Raw genomic sequence first — 11,915 nt, forward strand, 5'->3', positions numbered from 1 at the left:
TCTGACCCTAATGAAATCAAACAGAAAGGCAATAAGAAAAATTGCAAACAATTAAAAATTAAGGGACAGACTTCTTTTTTTTATTTTTTATTTTTTTATTTTTTAAGGGACAGACTTCTAAATAATTCATGAATCAAACAAGATGTTTCACTATTATTTATATTCCCCAAATGAATGAGAACATATAATGTTTGTCTTTCTCCGACTGACTTACTTCACTCAGCATAATACCCTCCAGTTCCATCCACGTTGAAGCAAATGGTGGGTATTTGTCATTTCTAAGGGCTGAGGAATATTCCATTGTATACATAAACCACATCTTCTTTATCCATCATCTTTCGTTGGACACCGAGGCTCCTTCCACAGTTTGGCTATCGTGGCCATTGCTGCTATAAACATCGGGGTGCAGGTGTCCCTGGCGTTTCATTGCATCTGTATCTTTGGGGTAAATCCCCAACAGTGCAATTGCTGGGTCCTAGGGCAGATCTATTTTTAACTCTTTGAGGAACCTCCACACAGTTTTCCAGAGTGGCTGCACCAGTTCACATTCCCACCAACAGTGTAAGAGGGTTCCCTTTTCTCTGCATCCCCTCCAACATTTGTTGTTTCCTGTCTTGTTAATTTTCCCCATTCTCACTGGTGTGAGGTGGGATCTCATTGTGGTTTTCATTTGTATTTTCCTGATGGCAAGTGATGCAGAGCATTTTCTCATGTGCGTGTTGGCCAAGTCTATGTCTTCCTCTGTGAGATTTCTCTTCATGTCTTTTGCCCATTTCATGATTGGATTGTTTGTCTCTTTGCTGTTGAGTTTAAGCAGTTCTTTATAGATCTTGGAAACTAGCCCTTTATCTGATACGTCATTTGCAAATATCTTCTCCCATTCTGTAGGTTGTCTTTGAGTTTTGTTGACTGTATCCTTTGCTGTGCAAAAGCTTCTTATCTTGATGAAGTCCCAATAGTTAATTTTTGCTTTTGTTTCTTTTGCCTTCGTGGATGTATCTTGCAAGAAGTTACTGTGGCCGAGTTCAAAAAGGGTGTTGCCTGTGTTCTTCTCTAGGATTTTGATGGAATCTTGTCTCACATTTAGATCTTTCATCCATTTTGAGTTTATCTTTGTGTATGGTGCAAGAGAGTGGTCTAGTTTCATTCTTCTGACTGTGGATGTCCAATGTTCCCAGCACCATTTATTGAAGAGACTGTCTTTCTTCCAATGGATAGTCTTTCCTCCTTTATCGAATATTAGTTGACCATAAAGTTCAGGGTCCACTTCTGGGTTCTCTATTCTGTTCCACTGATCTATGTGTCTGTTTTTGTGCCAGTACCACACTGTCTTGATGACCACAGCTTTGTAGTACAACCTGAAATCTGGCATTGTGATGCCCCCAGATATGGTTTTCTTTTTTAAAATTCCCCTGGCTATTCGGGGTCTTTTCTGATTCCACACAAATCTTAAAATAATTTGTTCTAACTCTCTGAAGAAAGTCCATGGTATTTTGATGGGGATTGCGTTAAACGTGTATATTGCCCTGGGTAACATTGACATTTTCACAATATTAATTCTGCCAATCCATGAGCATGGAATATTTTTCCATCTCTTTGTGTCTTCCTCAATTTCTTTCAGAAGTGTTCTATAGTTTTGAGGGTATAGATTAATATAAGGGAAGGGAGAAGAAATGTGTGGGAAATATCAGAAAGGGAGACAGAACATAAAGACTGCTAACTCTGGGAAATGAACTAGGGGTGGTAGAAGGGGAGGAGGAGGGCGGGGGGTGGGTGAATGGGTGACGGGCACTGGGGGTTATTCTGTATGTTAGTAAATTGAACACCAATAAAAAATAAATTAAAAAAAACAAACAAAATGTTTCAAAGGGAATTAAGAAAATATATAGAATTAAGTAAAATTTTTTATTTAAAAAAATCACAATCTGGGGCATCCGGGTGGCTCAGTCGGTTGAGTGTCTGACTCTTGATTTTGGCTCAGGTCATGATCTCAGGGTGGTGAGATCGAGCCCTGAGTCAGGCTTTACACCGAGAAGGTAGTGTGCTTGAGATTCTCTCTTTCTCTCCCTCTGCCCTCCTTGCTCCCACTTTCTCTCTCTCAAAAAAAAAAATTGTGTTTAAAAAAATCACAATCCAGGGGCGCTTGGGTGGCTCAGTTAGTTAAGCATCTGCCTTCTGCTCAGGTCATGATCTCAGGGTCCTGGGATCGACCCCCACATCCAGCTCCCTGCTCCATGGGAATCTGCTTCTCCCTCTCTCTCTGCTGGCCTCCACTCGTGCTCTCTCTTTCTCTCTCTCACATAAATGAGTAAGATATTTTAAAAAATCACAATCTGCAGAACACAGCTAAAGCAGCAGTGGGGAGGAAATTTATAGCAAGAAATCACTGCATTAGAACAAAGAAAAGGTCAAAAAAAAAAAGAAAAGGCCATAAATCAATAATCTAAGTTCTTATTTCCAGAAACCACAAAAATGAAAGCAAAATAAATTCAAAACAAATGGAAGAAAGGAAATAATGAAGATAAAAACAGAAATCAGTGAAATGAAAAACAAGAAAACAGTAGAAAATCAAAACAAAATTTAGTTCTTCAAAAAACATAAACGTCATAAACCTCTAAAAAAACTGACACAGATAAGAGAGGAACAAATCACCAACATCAGCAGAATAAAGAAAGAGTTACCACGGTAGTTCCTGACACCATTAAACGGATATAAAAATTATGCTAGAAATATTTTTTCCTTTTTTTATTAATAATAAATTAATTTTTTATTGGTGTTCAATTTGCCAACATACAGAACAACACCCAGTGCTCATCCTGTCAAGTGCCCCCCTCAGTGCCCATCACTCATTCACCCCTACTCCCCGCCCTCCTCCCCTTCCATCACCCCCAGTTCGTTTCCCAGAGTTAGGAATCTTCATGTTCTGTCTCCCTTTCTGACATTTCCCACCCATTTCTTCTCCCTTCCCTTCTATTCCCTTTCACTATTATTTATATTACCCAAATGAATGAGACCATATAATGTTTGTCCTTCTCCGATTGACTTATTTCACTCAGCATAATACCCCCCAGTTCTGTCCATGTCGAAGCAAATGGTGGGTATTTGTCATTTCTAATGGCTGAGGAATATTCCATTGTATACATAAATAGGCAGAGGGTAAAGCAGGCTCCCTGTGGGGAGTCCGATGCCGGACCTCGATCCCAGAATCCTGGGATCAGGACCTGAGCCAAAGGGAGATGCACAGCCACTGAGCCACCCAGGGTGCCCTTAGAAATAATTTTATACTCATAAATTCAACATTTAGAAAGAATAGACCAATGTCTCACAAAAGTGCCAAAACCCAACCAAGATTGAATAGACTGTTGTTCCAAAATATTTATGACATAAATATTATGATATTAAAATTTTAATCATAAAGTTCTCAAAAAAAAGAAAGAAAAGAAATCTCCAGGTGCAGATGGTTTCACTTTAAAATTCTACAAAACATTTAAAGAAGAATTAGCATCAAGTTTACACCATCTCTGCAGAATATGAAAGAGCACAAAACCCATTTCATGGAGCCAATATTATCTTGATCCCAAAACCAAAGACAGTAGGAAAACAAAGAAGTACAGCCAATATTTACCAGAAGTTAGATGCAAAAATCCTCAAAAATTAGCAAGTCAATTGTAGCAATTTATAAAATGTTATACCTTGGACTCAGTACAACAAGTGGGATTTATTACAGCTATTCAATGCTGGTTCAACATTTTAAGTAAGAAAAACCAAATCAATTTATGCAGAAAATGACCAGCAAAACACAATAATCATTCATGATAAAAACTCTTATAAAAGTAAGAAATAGGATGAGCACTGGGTGTTATTCTGTATGTTGGTAAATTGAACACCAATAGAAAATAAATTTATTATTAAAAAAAGTAAGGAATAAAGAGGAACATCCTTATAATGAAAAAAAGCCCATTCAAAGTGGATGTATCTATGGCTAACATAATGTCAGTTGTCCATTTCTTCTCCCTTAAAATTGAAAACAAAGGAGGTTCTCTGCTCCCACAACTGTTGTTCAACACAGTCCTAGAAATTCTAGCCCCTGCACTAAAGGAAAGAATAGAAGTGAAAGGCATACACGTTGGAAAAATATTAATAAAACTCTCCTTATCTATATGACATGATTGTAGAAAATTCTGAGAACCCAGAAACAAAAGCAAAAACAGAAAACCGCTTATATCTAGTAAGTGTGTTCATCGAGTTTGCAATCACAAGATGACACAAAAATCATTTGCATCATTTGCATGTATTAACAATAAATATGTGTAAACCGAAGTTTACAACACAGTGTCATTGACGATATCTCAAAAGAAAATAAAATGTTCTACTGCGTATATGCTTATCTATTATAGTAACTATATGCTAAAAATTACAGTCCCACTTTTCTTCGGTGTCTAATGGGACAGGAATGCAGAGCATGACCCTGGGGCAATTACATACATCATCCCAATTCCAAAAACTTGCTTATCAGCATGTAATGATTTAGACTCAGCCCAGTTGGCCTAGTCCAGATGGGACACATCTAGCGTGTTGCAGCAGGCACGTGACAGTGCAGATGGCAGCCGCCGCCCACGTGACTGGCACACCTCTTGTGAGCAGTCACATCTCCTCAGGCATGTTCTCCAACACCTCCCCTCCATGAGTTACGAGGTCGCTGATGGCTGGTTTTATCAGAAGCTACAAGTTGTAAACCCTAGAGCAGCACAACAAAATAAAAGATTAAAGCTAGCAAGCCCATTGAGGGGACAAAATGGACTGCTAAAACATACTCAATGAACTTAAAAGGTGCAGCAAGGAGAAAAAGAATAAAGATCAGAAGACAAATGAAAAGCAACAAGAACATACACATAAAACCAAGTATACAGTTCATTAAATGTAAATGGCACAATCACTCTAGTTGAAATACAAAGATTGGGTAAAAACCTTTAATGATACAGCTAGGGTAGAAACAAAAGATGAGGGAAAGGAAGTCCCACGTGATCACAAGCTGGGCCAGCCTCCCTTCAGCACCCTGGCCTTCAGCGTCCTGGGTGCACCCCACCATCCTGCAACGTTATTCCAACAAGTCCATTATGCTCTCCCACTAGGCAGCCTGCCCTCCCTTCATCACTTTGTGCGGCCCCTGGTGTTTTTTTTTCTCTCTCCAATGTGATCTTCATGAGGTTTTATGTAGTCTTCAATGTCCTCTTCCCCAGATATGAGTATATGTGGCTAATAAATGGGGCTCATCTCATCCATCTGGCTGTGGGTGTCATGGGGTCAGACACCTCATACTATTTAGGGCCAGACATGCATCCTTCACCACCCACCAGGTGAATAGGAAGTGAATGTAATAGATGCACATGACTTGAACACACAATCAATGAACTTGTCCTGATAGGCACTCATAGAACGTTTCACTCAACTGGAGACACATCCCTTTCTTTTTTCTTTTTCTTTTTTTTTTTTTTTTTTTTTTTTTTGACACATCCCTTTCAAGTCCTCATGGAACATTTCCCAAAATAGCATTCTGGTCTTTAGAACAAATCACAATAAATGTAAAAGAATTTAAATCACACAGAGTATATTTGTTGATCACAGCTGAATTAGAAATAACTTCTTCACTAGAAATAAGGAACAGAGATCTGGAAAATCCTCACATGTTAGAAATTAAAAAAACAACAACATTGATCAAAGAAGGAAGTCACAATTAAAATTAACACATGTTCTTTAAGTGAATAAAGGTGAGAAAAAGTTGCAGGACATGCATCAAGCATTCCTAAAGGAAAGTCACGTTTAACAGTTATGTTACAAAAGAGAGAAAATCTGTAGTTAATGGTAATGCTTCTACTATGATAATCCTTATTATACCACCTCTGATAAATATTGTGGCTTAAAACTCAGAAGTCTATATCGGGGTAAGAGCAGAGTCAGAGTGGTTTTCGTCACTCTGCATTCTGTTGTGAAATGACATGAATAAAAATCTTGAAGAGAGACACCACACAGGCCCACAGATTCAAGGAACTACAAATACTGCCAGCTTTTAATTTATATTTTAAGGGAAGAGAACATAATTTATAGTTGCACATTCTACTGCTCACATAGCAGCAAGTAGGTTGTCCGCTGAAAGCGGGTGAGCATCCCAGACGTCTCAGCCAGGCGCGGGCTCTGTCTCTCTTAATGTCTTTTTACTTACGTGAGCGGCAGTATGTTCTTATTTACCCAGACATACAGAAATTAATTTTTAATGTAACTTCCAGCTCAACAAAATTTGGACTCTGCTGGAGACAGAGATAAACACTTATTTATGGGATCTTTATTAAGTTCTCATGGGAAGTCTGTAAGTCAAGAAAGCAAGATCATAAAAATGAGCTCATCACTCTTAGGAAGCAGATAAACTTGCTCAGATAAGATAATAAATGTCCCGAGTCCTCACTGTAAACTCCAAGTGAACTGTGCCTGAACTCGGGGAGGTTTGGGCTTTCTTCCCTGCACTTCGAGGTCCTGGTGGGAGCCAGGTGTCAATGTGCCAGCGCGCTCCCTCCCAGACGTCCTGCGTCTCTGAGCCAACCATGAACACGGAAGTGCAGAGCCCTCCCATACAGCTGGATTTTATTAGTTTTATGAGCTTCACCTGACACACCGTGGGGCGAGCTTGAAAACCGTACATGCAAAAATCTCTTGGTGTTTATAGATGAAGCAGTAAATCTTGGTGATGCCTGCTGTCTGTGATTTAAGTTTCCTGCAGGTGATGGGCAGGCACATCCAAGAGTGGCGCCCAGGCTCTAGGAGGTGTGGCCTCCCCCTGCCCTTCTGGCCGCATCATGGGCATTGAGTCTCACGTCGGGGCATTGCCCTGTGTCCTCGCTGTGCCTGCAGGACTGTCATGTTTGAGCTGGTGAAGCATCTATTGTTCATGCTGGAAATGGTCTTCCCAGCCTTCTTGCACACTAGCGTTGCGTGGTCCAGCTTTTCTACACCACTCTCTCGATGGGATGACTGGGCACAGGTTGATCCACTGAGCCGGGACCATTTTCTATTGTCCCTGCTGGCCAGGAAAGCGAGGACGTACTCGGCTTGTACAGGATGGATCTGTGAGCCTGTGACAGGCTACAGGTCAGCCTGAGAAATGAGCTTGAGCTTCTGCTGGAGATGGAAGCATAGAAGAGGAAGAAGGGCGCTCATGAGGTAGCCCAGGCCCAGAAATGACAAGCATGGTTGCACGTGGGAAGTGAGCAGATATGTCCTAGGACCTACCCAGGTTCTTGGCTTGTGGACAGACAGATAGGCTGGAACAGGGGGGCCAAGGAGAGCCAGTGTTGTGTGTCTGTGAACACAGGAGAGGGATGGCTAAGCTCTGGCCCAGTTTCTGATGTTCCCATCGGTGCCCAGGGGGAGGGGAAAGTGAAAATCTGGACACAGGGGCTGGACATCACGACAGGGGTCTGAACTTGGGAAGGGACCCCGGGAGCCATTGATTCAGAGGACACAGCTGCAGTCATGGTGTCCCCTCCAACACAGAGGCTGGAGACCCCCCAGACTTGACTTCTAGTTGAGTTTCTATGAGTCTGCTGGAAATTCCACCCTGTCCTCTGCATCCTTTGCTGGTTATCTGTTGGAGAAGGCCACTAATGACAGTAACTAATACCTGGGTAGGACTCGTTGTTCTAGACATATGTTTTAACTCATTTAATCCACATGAACCCTATGAGTTGGGTGTTTTTTATTATGCCCATTTTACGAAATAAAGCAAGAAAGCAAGGAGGAAGGAAGGAAGGAAGGAAGGAAGGAAGGAAGGAAGGAAGGAAGGAAGGAAGGAAGGAAGGAAGGAAGGAAAAGATTGAGATGCAGTGAGATTAAAGCCCAAGATCACCCCAAATATAAATGTTAGGCTGGGAGTTCCAACCTGACACTCTTGCCCCCAAATCCAGGTTCCTCATCACTCCGTGAACTGCTTCTTACCCCATTTCTTCATGCCTCTTGCTGCCCCATCCACAGCACTTAACTGATAGTGAGCTGTGGACTCATGCAGGGGCCCACTTGACAGCATGAGGGACAGGAGCTACATCCTCTCCCGATGGCTGGGTCCAAACCATGCAAGGGGGGTCACAACAGCTTCATGACGTTAGCAGGTGTCTGCTAGGAGACAAGCTGATGCCGCTTGGTCCGTGTTACGGCAGATACCATCCGGATTGTACATTCCTGGGTTTTACTTTCCCATAACTCTGTGAAGATTCTGGGGGAAGACTTAAGGTGGACCACCTAAGGCCATAGATGTTTGAGTTTGGTCAGAACCAGGCTACACGCCGACTCCACGTGCGCTTGAGGAGAAAGATGCCTTTGATCGTATTCAAGGGACGCCATCATCACGTGGGTCACTTCTGATGGATGCGGACAGATTACTTCAAGATGCTTCTCGCTCCCATGTCAGCAGGCTGTTTACAGCGTGTTAACCTTCTGGCTCGCCTGCAGGGCGCCCTTCACAGGGACTGATTTGCAGTGTGTGTCCGCCCGAAAGAATGTCAGTACTGCTCTCATCCAGAAAGTTCCCGCAAGAGTTTGGGGCATGAGGGGTAAAGGTCAGTGCACGGAGGTCATGGCAACATGCAGACACTTGCAGTGAGGACACTAGGCCCTCAGTGTGGACATAGGCACTCTGGCCATGCGGGTTGTATGTTTTGTTTAGGAATTATGGGTAATTAATTCAGATCTTCGGGTCAGGTTTATCTGCACACTCTGTGCTCACAGATTAGACATGTGAAATGACAGCCACCTGTGCACCATGAGGTGCAGTTGCTTCCATGAGGTGACGTGTGGCCTGGGCTTGGCACTGGTGGAGTCGGACGGCTCTGCTCGTGGGGAGTTGCCTTTCTGGAACTCAAACGGACAGCAATGAAAGAGTACTTCCTAGACTCTGAGACCTGGTGGGTTTGCCGTTGGGGCCACCCCTCCTCCAGCCTAAGGCAGGGGTGCAGGAGGGGAGCGGTGGGGGGAGGCGGTGTCATCACTGCTGGTCTTACTGGTTCTTTCCCTCCATGGGGAGTAGATGTTCTGTGCAGCTTGTTGGTAAGGAAATGTGGGGGAGGTGGTGGTAGGTGTGACCCAATCAGAGAGACCACTCGGAGAGCGAGGATCACTTCGTCCTCCTTCCACACTCCTGCGGATTCACCGTCCTTTGTGAGGCATTCAGAAAGTTCTGTGAAAAAGGTTTTCCTATTGCAGGTTAAAAGAGAAGAGCACATTCCTTCATTGCTCTGTCCCAAGATATTTGTCCCTTTGATTCCCATGGATCCTCCCCAGAACCTGCCCTTCCCTGAGAAGACCTGCATATCTTCAGTCCCAGGATGCTTTACTCCATCCTCACATCTCTGCACAGCCCCACCCCACTGTAGACTAACACGCTTGAAACATGCTTCCTTTGCTCCTTACCTGAAGCAACTGTTCCCTCTTCTGAGCTTCCATTGTCTCTGTTCTTCTCTCAAGCTGATGGTTTTGCTCTATGATAGATAGACTATATGGACCAATAGATGATAGATGGATCAATAGACCAATAGATGATAGATCAGTAGACTGATGAATGGTAGATTGACCCATAGATGATAGATCAAGTGATAGATTGATGGATGGTAGATCAATAGACTGATAAATGGTAGACTGATTGATAGATATAGATCGATCGATAGATCAATAGATGATAGACTGATAGACCAATAGATGATAGATCAATAGACCATTAAATGATAGACAATAGACCAATAGATGATAGATGGATCAACTAATAGATGATAGATCCATAGACCCACGGATGATAGATTCATAGGCCACTAGATGATGGATCAATAGACCAATAGATGATAGATGGATCAATAGACCGATAGAGGATAGCCTGACAGGTTGAGATGGTAGACAGATTGGTAGACAGGTGAGCGACAGACCTATTTTTGAAAGCAATTTAAAGGGAATGAGAACAAATCTATTTCTCTGTTCCCAGTCTCCAGGGCGTCACATCGATGGGGCTCAACTGCGCCGAGTGGAACTCTCCGGAGCGTGTGGGAGAGAGGCCTGCACGGAGGCCCGGTGGCTGCCCGGAGCTGCGGCTATGGAAGCTGCAGTCGGGGCGCACTAGGTCGGGTGCGGGGAAGATGCAGCCGAACCCCACTTTTCTTCGGTGTCTAATGGGACAGGAATGCAGAGCATGACCCTGGGGCGGTTCTCTCCATCATCCCAATTCCAAAGCCCTCGCTTATCAGCACCTAACGATTTAGACTCGGCCCCATTTGGCCTCGTCCAGACGGGACACGTCTAGCGCGTTGCAGCAGGCACGTGATGGCGCAGATGGCGGCCGCCGCCCACCTGGCACACCTCCCGTGAGCAGTCGCAACCCCGCAGGCACGCGCTCCCCACGATGAGCTATGAGGTCACCACGAATGGAGCCTTTGATCAGATGTGGGGGCACTTTATCATCCTGAGAAACATCTTAATCTGTTCCATTATTAGAATTTGAAGAACACCCATCTGAAGGGTAGATCTAAGCGTTGTGCAACAGGGGAGAGCAGACGCATCCCCGAGCCAGTGCTCTTCTCACAGTCGGGTGTGGAATGAGCGTGAGCTCGGCCGCGTGGATGACATAAAACCCCTCCAGGCAAATGCAGGCAGCAGGAAGGTCCTCCACATGTGAAAAGCAAAGGCGAAAGAGAAGTGCTTACGGGCCCAAACGTGGGTGCTGTTCTTCAAAGCCACGGTTGGTGGCTTCAGGGCTGGATGGAGTTGCCAGCTGTGCACCCCAGCCCAGCAGTCCGTGGACCGAGAAGCCCTTTCCAGGAGGGCGACAGGTGTCTGCGATCCCGGGATAGTGAGTGTGGGATCCAGAGCGGAACCCTGAGCGCCGCGCACCCTCCCGTTTGCTCTCCACCAGTGCCGCTCCTGCTGCGCGTCGCCTCCACAAATCAGCTTTCCTGAGCTTGGGAGTCCTGGCGCCACCAACGCGCTCCCGGCCGTCCCTCCTGGGCCACCCCGCTCCGTGCCGTGATCCGTAACGGGTCTGCAGTTGCGGTGCTGGGCTCCGGGGAGCTACCGCAGCCTCTGAGTCCCCACAGAGCCCTTGGGCCCCTTCCCAGGAAGCCCGGGGCGAGGCCGGCATGCCAGGGCAGGACAGGTGGGCACAGCGCTGTTTTTCCTGACACCTGACGTCAGCTCAGGAGACGAGTGGCCGTGGGCTCGCTTGTCAGGAGCAGATGAGCAGGAGGGGCTGCCGAGGCCTGGGGTGCGTGTAAAACAAGCACGGACGGAGGCGACTTAGGAAGGGGCAGCCCAGGTGCCACCCAGCTTCCGCGAAGGCCTTGTGGGCCGTGGGTCGGGACCTGCCTCCGCCCCGCAGGGGATGTGTCGCCGCGTTCCCAGAAGGGAAGCCCTCCCAGGAACTGCTCCCTCGGGGGAGCCGCGTCCCAGCCCCGAGTGCGTGGGTGCGGGCCGGCAGGTGCACAGGCGCTCTGGGCTGAGCTTCCCCGTGCAGACACGGTCCCCGAAGCTGCGCCCCGCGTGCAGGGACCGTGTCTCTGCACATCCGCCACCCCGCTCGGGCTTGCTCCTCAGGGTCCTCTCTGGCATTTCGGGAGAAAGGGACACAGCTAATGGGGCCGAGTCCTCTTACCTCAGAGCCCTGTATGACCCTCTAGAGATTAGCACATGGGACGGAGCCATAGTGGGTGCAGGGTCACAAAGACGGGCTGTGTCCCCGCATCTCCCAGGGACCCGGGCGGGGAGACGTGCTCCAGAGGAGGCTGGGCCTTGGCTACGAGACACGAGCAGCACTGAGCCCACTGCGGCTGTCCAGGGCTTGGTCTCCCAAGCAGGGAGACGGGGGGTGCACAGGTGGGAACCCAGCTGTCTGT

Source organism: Canis lupus, chromosome 16 (assembly GCF_011100685.1).
Source record: "Canis lupus familiaris isolate Mischka breed German Shepherd chromosome 16, alternate assembly UU_Cfam_GSD_1.0, whole genome shotgun sequence".
Classification (NCBI taxonomy): domain Eukaryota; kingdom Metazoa; phylum Chordata; class Mammalia; order Carnivora; family Canidae; genus Canis; species Canis lupus.